At 43.2% G+C, this 7,904-nt stretch overlaps 1 long non-coding RNA gene across 2 annotated transcripts; it reads right to left on the reverse strand.

Moving 5' to 3' along the window:
• Nucleotides 1-2,111: 2,111 nt before the first annotated feature.
• Nucleotides 2,112-6,632, reverse strand: LOC134458750 (uncharacterized). 2 transcript variants are annotated; one of them, XR_010036627.1, is made up of 3 exons: nt 6,535-6,632; nt 5,849-5,946; nt 2,112-2,238 (listed from the first exon to the last, which is right to left on the reverse strand). It is a non-coding gene; the product is annotated as an uncharacterized LOC134458750 (long non-coding RNA). The 2 variants fall into 2 exon arrangements; XR_010036626.1 differs by lacking the exon at nt 6,535-6,632 and adding an exon at nt 6,254-6,326.
• Between the last annotated feature and the right edge of the window lie 1,272 nt (nt 6,633-7,904).

The raw sequence follows: 7,904 nt of genomic DNA on the forward strand, positions 1-7,904 counted from the left end.
AAACAACAACACAAAGCTTCAATTCAAAGCTTCACACAACCTACAATAATTTCAATACACTTTCTTAAAATAATTTAAATTAACTTGAAATTCTGAGGCAGCTGGTATTTTGTTTACAGTGATGCTCTTTGCTTCTGCATATATTTTGAACTTACTCCCTTATCCCTAGCCAATGATGGACAGCATAATACATAAAACGAGACCACTCCAAATATGCTTTGATTTTCTTTTCTTTTTTTTTCCTTCTCCACAAAATCCTCTTGGGCTAGCTAGATAAGCACCAGTCAGTCAGGCTGCTATTTCACCATCACCCGCCAAACGTCTCCATTGGCCGCTAAGCAACGTCTCCATTGGCCGCATGGCAGCAAGAGAGACAGATGATGAAGCATACACCACATTTCATCTTGCCAGGCATATTAACAGACTCCCTTCCCCAACAGAAGGCCTCTTGCAATTTAGCACATTTGGGAAAAATCTTTCCGAAGACTTCTGAGACTGTAATCCTGTGACTATGAAAAAATAAATCAGGGCTGATCTCTCCTTGGCCTCATGCAGGCATGAGGAGCAGGCATATGCTCACTGCTCACATAATGCAGCGAGAGAGGAGCCTTCACCAGATTGATGAATAGCATTGAAGGCTGGAGGAGGAGGAGGCCAAAACCCAGGGTCTCTCATCAAAGACACATGACGAAGCTGCGTATACATCTAAATTATCATCAGCCGGATCGATCAGATTCAGATTAATTATACAGCAGGAACACTGGGAAAGTCGATATCACACAGCCCTAACTCAGAGGGCTGTCTGATATTCATCACCGGCAGCCTACTCTTTCCTCAAACTCTTTTATACAATCTGGAACATGATTACTTGTGTGCATTGAAGAATGTTCTTTTTCCCCCTTATTTTGTTCTGAGTATACCACCTTCAGTCAATGCCAGTAATGAATGTATTAGAAGGAACAGTCCACCCTTTTTTGATTTTCACATACTTGCAGTATTTTCCAAGCATGATTCATGAATGTGCATATCATTTTCTTCTCAGTGTTTTCAGTACTTAGATATATTGGATCAGAATTATTAGCATAGCTTAGCATAATCAGTGGAAGTAAATGTGAGCATTAGCATCAAGCCACAAGTGGTCAAAGGACGGGATTAAATAGCTCATTTGACTAATAAATACAGTATGACAGACAGGCACAAGGTGCTGGTGTTTTTTAATGCATTTTAAATGTTCTCCATGTCTGCTAAATGTTTTGTGTGTGTGTGTGTGTGTGTGTGTGTGTGTGTGTGTGTGTGTGTGTGTGTGTGTGTGTGTGTGTGTGTGTGTGTGTGTGTGTGTGTGTGTGTGTGTGTGTGTGTGTGTGTGTGTGTGTGTACCGCCACTGCAAAACAATTGCCCATACTGGGACAAATAAAGGCTACTACTACTACTACTTCCTAGTCCCTTGCATTATTTTACACCCACGTCTGAAAGGGACACAATCAACCCTCATCAGTCACCCCCACTGCTGTTCATCATCATTGTGTTCCTGTGAAATAAAGACGGGCAGAAATCATCATTCACAACTGGTCTGATACACAGACTCATTTCAAAACAGAACAATATCAGATCAGATCTTTCTTTTGCTCACGCTGGCTCATTCTTTACTGTATGTCTGTCTCCCTCTTGCTTTCTTTCGCTCCCTCATTTTCTCTCTCAGACTACCCTCTCCGTTTACGATAGCAGGAAATCGATGCAGTATAATGAAAAATGCACTGCTGAATTTAAGACACTTTTTGCCACCACAGACAGGCGGGCTGGCCTGGGCATCTCTCCTCACTCCCCATACCAAATAAATAAGTCAAGAGAGGATTTTCTGAGCTTGAAATGCAGCTTTTGGCTTGCACACCATTTGTAGGCATGAAAAAAATGAACTCTTCAAAGAGCAAATCACTTCTTGCATTCGCTCCAACCGAATGGTAATGTGTTCACCGTGCATAGACTAGGCTGGCTCCAGGTCCCCGAATTCATTTGCTGGGTCCTGCTCAAAGGAGGGGGTTGACGTTAAGGATAGAGGGCACACAGAACACCAGGTAATCATTTCTTCCTTTTATTTAAATGCCAAGTTGAAACGATCATTCAAAGTCCAAGGCAGCTCCACTGGGGGTTGAGCACAAGGAATTCTCTTCCTCCTCCGTCCGTCAGTAATTGCTTCCGGTCTCTGACCTCAGTGACCTTGCCTTTTACATTGGGTCAACCTGTTCAGAGGGAGAAAGTGGAGGGGTGAGGGTGGGGAAGAGCCCCTGACACAGCATTGCATCAGTTGCTGTAGTCTTTAATGATGTGCAGCTATATGAGAGTATGGTACTGTGTACTGTCACAGGGGTGTACATCTCCATCAGCCGAGTCTCAATGGGGTTTAACTACCTTCACCCCACCGCTCTGGGGGTCGTTTCTCGACAGTGCCTTTGCTAACGACTTTAGCCATTTTGTTCGTTCTTAAGACCAACGTTTTAACCAAGGTCTTGAGTTGGTCTTAAGTTGTTCTTAAGTTGTTCTTAAGTTGGTCTTAAGTTGGTCTTGCGTCTAAAGACCAACTAAAGACCAACTTAAGACCAACTTAAGACCAACTCAAGAGCAACTTACGACCAACTCAAGACCGACTTAAGACGGTTAGCAAAGGCAAGAATCGAGAAACGGACTCCTGGCTGGATGTTTAACCCTATCCAGACCGGGCTTTTTTTGCATTCTTGAGACCGGGGGGGGGCTCTTTTGACCCCCACCTCATAACTTAGGAACCGAATGGCGTATGACCACCAAACTTGGAGGGGATGATCTTCAGCCAACGAACTATCAGTTTGGTGTCATAATTTGATATTCTGACATCATTATGACGTCATTTCCTGATTTTATTGCCCAAAATGTTACCTTAATGTATTTTCCATCTAACTTGGGTAATGCACATCAATTTTGGCTATTATGTGCATCAGACCACTTTGAATGTTCACAAGGATGTCTGATGCTAATGAAAAATTAAAAAAATATGAAAAGTGATGATGATGAGACTTAGATCAGTGATTTTTGGTCGGAAACCTGTCAGAAAACCGTTGCCATGGCAACAATAAAAATGATAAACCTAATCTTTTGGTATCACATTGTAGCCAACTTCATTTTAGGAAAAGTCACAAAGTTTCGCAGTCATAGCTTTAGTCATTCAGGAGTTATAAGACATCAAAGTTGGTGCAGGCACTTTTAGCCCCCCCCCAGTCTGGATAGGGTTAACACCCTCATCAGGACCAAACCACAGCACCTGCAGCCATATTTTATCTCCCACCAACTACCCCCCATCTTACTCAGTCCACCATGCCTCTCACCGCACCTTGAGTCCGCTGCCCCACAACCCCGGCTGGAAGTTTAACTGCCATATTTTATCCCCCACCAACTGCCCCCCATCTTACCTCACCCCAGTCCACCATACCTCTCACCGCACCTGGAGTCCGACTACCTAACTTTTCATAATGCTGTGAACACATGGCCTTTTCAGCCAAAGCAGCAGTAGAGAAGAGTAATGTTCTATTTCTTTTTTTCTTTCACTCTCAAACCTTTCCACTCCGTATTACGTACACAGTACATGTTCAGCCACTCACTTGCAGCAGGCTGAGGGGGACAGGGCTGATGTGAGTGGTGCAAGATTATCCTGAAATAGTTTTAACAGCTGCAGACCACAGCCAGGTGCCTTCGTTAAAATTCATTTCCTCAAGTGCTCTGACTGCTCATGAATACCACATTGACGCGATTTCAGGGGTGAAAGTAGACCGGTGCATACAGGTGCGTGTAGCAACGGTAAGAAATTTATAACCAGGGCACGGTACTGGAAAGAGAATGGGGTTAATGGTGGCCATAAACCCACGTCTGCTATTTAAGTAGAAATCATGTACAACCACACTATACCATTTGAGACAAATGTCGTATGAAGAGACACACGAAATATTCATGCAGTGATATACTGTAGGTCACATGCACATGTTTATTTTGTTTGTGTGTTAATTTTGTTTGCTTATGGTTTGTTTATGGGTGGGGTGTGTGTGTGTGTGTGTGTGTGTGGGGGGGTAATTCATCAATCTTTAATTTTCTTCCCCCTCTCTCCCCAAACAGTTCATTGCAGTAGTCGAGGAGTCACTACACAAGACAAAGACAGAGAGAGAGAGAGAGAGAGAGAGAGAGGGGCATGGAGAGAGAGGGTGGGGGGGCATGGAGAGAGGCCTAGTTTGATCAAGGCACGCACAGCATGGCCTCCAAGAAGAGTCTGCCTCATTCAGACACAATTAGCAAATGAGGTGTCATCTTTAATTAACTACCGGACTTGATGTCTTTCTTCCCCTCGGCTGTCAGATCAGAAGTACATCGTCTCGCTGTGTGTGTGTGCCAGGGCACGTCGGCAGCTTACGAACTATCTGACGAGGGCTGGCAGATGGGCCATCGTTGCCCTTTCTCAAATCACAAATTAAACTGTTGTGGGTGAGGGAGGACAAAAAGGTTGTTGTATTGAGGAACAGGAGAGTTTGGCATATACCTAGTGGTTTAATTGCATCCCCAGAAGAAAAACAACAACCGACAGCAGAAGAAAAGGTCACAGTGCCCAATAACACATGCGTTCATCTTGTCCAGGGCTAGTCTGGTGGAGAAATAGGGCCCGGACACTTTTGGCTTAAAGGACCTCCTCATAATTAGTGGCTCAGAACAGACTCACCAGTGGGCCCCGCATCCTCGTGGTCCCCTATTTTCAGAAATCTAAAAAAAAAAAAAAGAAAAAAAAGAAATAGGGGCCCACGAGGTTGCAGGGCCCACCGGGAAATGCCCGGTATGCTAGATGGCCAGACCAACCCTGATCTTGTCCTCTTGTAGAAAACACCACAACACCTTTCATTTTCCCTCACCATACTATCATGCTTCATATTTGTTTTAGACTTCCATATGCAGTCAGGTTAAAGAAGGCCACCACAAAGAAATAGCAATGGCATTTGCAATGTATTTGATTATTTTTTCTTTTTTTCATCTTCGGCAAAGTGTTAAAAAAAAAAACTCACTTCTTCCATTGGTTGAATAACATTTTCAAATACATTGGATGTTAGCTATTCTCTGGCATAACTGGATGTCACAGGTGTGTAACATTTTACCATGCTGCAGAGAATTCGTGATGAAAAATGATTAATGATAGTTTCTGGAAGCTTTTGCTTGGATTCAAAGCAACATTTTGAATAGATATTTAATTTGAATAATGTGATTAATATGAAATTTAATTTGCAAACCAGAACATCAGAATAGATTTGTACCCTTTCACACTTCTCATTTTTCTCACACTATCTATTTTTATTACATTACACTTAGCTGACGCTTTCATTAAGCCAAAGCGACTTACAATTATTCTTTTTCAGGGTATTGGTTACCGTCCCTGGAGCAATGTAGGGTTAGGTGCCTTACTCAAGGGCACCTCTACCATGGATGGAGATGTAGGGAGAGGTCAGGTGGGATTCGAAAAATTGAAAATCCAACTGCCTAAACACTAGGCCACGGCTGCCCCTATTCTAGGAGATCGAGTACATTTGTGGTCTAATGAGGGTTTCCAGTCACAGCTGGAGCTGCCAAACATTAGTAGCCATGGTTAAAGGGACGTGTACTCCAGGGGGCAAACATAAAAACACAGCACTGCAAAAAAGAGAGCAAACTTTCCATCACAAGCATGTGCGTGTGCGTGCGTGCACGCGTGTGTTTCTGACTGGTTGGCTAGGAATCAAATCAAGCCATAGGAATCCAGCTCAAGTTCAATTTAAATGACTGACATCTATTTAGTGTAGATGACATGCATACCTTGTGGAAGCTGAGGCATGATCAGAAACCTGAGAAGGTAAATGAACACGGCTGCTGGACAGGCTCCCACTCCAAGACAGACAGAGGAAATTGGTTTCCTAATGTGAAAAAACAAGATTTAAAGTCAAGCATGACATTGCTGTTAAATAATGGCCCAGGTCTTCCACAGTGATAGAGGGTTAGTTCCATTGACATGAGGTTTTGTTGGGCCTGCTGCCTGCTTCTCTGGCTGGCGGCCTGCCTCTCCGTCCATCTGTCAGGTTTGTGTGTTGATTCTCATTACCTCTTTTGGATGAAACATGACATTGTACAAAATTATGCAGATTACCTCCTTAGATACAAAATGTGTAAATGGTCCAACTGAAAATAGCATTTAACCTCTGCATGCACTTAGGCAGTCACTACCTTTTGTTTGTCACTTAACAGCAGCCATATTCTATCTTGGTAACTTCACACAGTCATTATTTCCCAATGACAAGTGTATGAGCCTTGGAGGTGTGTCAGCCTAATTAGTCACGGCAAGTGATTAAATAATCCGCAGAGTTCACCAACGAGTATCCATTCACTGGGTGTGATTACCAAGGCTGATACACTTCGAAGGACGCACACTAGACATTGGGAAACAGCCATTGATACCTGGCCCCACGGAAGGGGGTTGTGCCAGGTATTGAAATGGAAAAGCCCACCTAGGAAATCCCCATTGTCAACGTGACACAGCACTCCACAGCACGCAACAAAATTGCATTAATGCCTCACACTTGCCAGGGGGAAACCCCAAATGGCACCCCAAGGGAGCAATGTGGCAGGACAATGCCAATCTCAGGCTACTCATCTCAGTCATGGAGGAGGATGCGGGGGTTAATTACCCCACCCTCCAATATGCTGGGTTGGGAGTCGAACTGGCAACCTTTGGGCAAACAAAATGTCAAACACTTGACGAGTCTTCCAATCGTACCAAAGGTTGTACACCTAGCCGATGTACAGTATACCAGAACCTAATTCAAATAAATCAAAGTGAGGGAACATACATGTAGTGATATAATATTTGGGAAGGAGTATCATACTATAGTCAGAGAGAATAGCGCAGCACTGCTTCTCACACCAAAATAAAGCGGTGAACCGTGAAGAAGCAGTGTTGCGCTATTCTTTCTGACTGTTGACTGAAGTACCCTGAAAAGCTGCACCTGCTAAAAAGAAATCTTCAAGGTGTGCAGGCCCACGCAAAACTTTGTCAAGAAGCATCAAACTGAAATGTGATGATGCAATATCTTCACCTGTTCATTATGGTGCTAGATGATTACCTCGTCTCAGAGGACTGAGAATGGAGGGAATGAGATGAAATGATCAGCTAAGCTAGCTAGAGATGAACTGCTGAAATCTCACAGCACAGCAGGGTGTAATGATGCATGTGCTAATGATCACGCTCGGGTAGGCTACACATTTCCTGTGTTCCTAGTGTGATTGTGCGTCTCTTTTTATTGCATTTCTTGTGCATCATCATGTAGAATCTGGCAAAGAAACAAACACCAAGTCAAGACGGCAGCTCATCACCTTGGCATGGTTGTCATTTCTCTTGCGTTTCCTGTTAAAAGAGGATTTAACATAGGGGTTTAAATAGCTTCTGTGGATAAACCCGTATGCCAGAAGCTTGTTAAAAACTTACTGTATGTGATTATGCTAATGTGTTTTTGTATTGATTTTCTTTTCTTTTTTTAACCAGGCACCATATTTCCCATCCATCAAACAAAACCACAACTATTTCTAAATTGTTATGAGAGCAGACAAATTGAATTCTTCAACTTGTACTGACAAGCAGTGAGTTTCCTGTGCCATAAATCTATTAAATTATGACAATGAACAGGAAAACTGTAGGTCGTTATGCATAGTGCACATTTGTCTTGATTTGCACAGTAAAAACACAATGTTGATTCAACACTTATGCCTCTTTTCCACTGGGGGTTTTCTGGTAGGCCTACAGCTTGACAAAGCGCTATTCGGCCGTCACTTTTTACTTTTTGAATAGGCATGACACAGCTCAACCGTAAAGCAAAAAGCT

This window comes from Engraulis encrasicolus, chromosome 11 (genome assembly GCF_034702125.1).
Source record: "Engraulis encrasicolus isolate BLACKSEA-1 chromosome 11, IST_EnEncr_1.0, whole genome shotgun sequence".
NCBI lineage: Eukaryota > Metazoa > Chordata > Actinopteri > Clupeiformes > Engraulidae > Engraulis > Engraulis encrasicolus.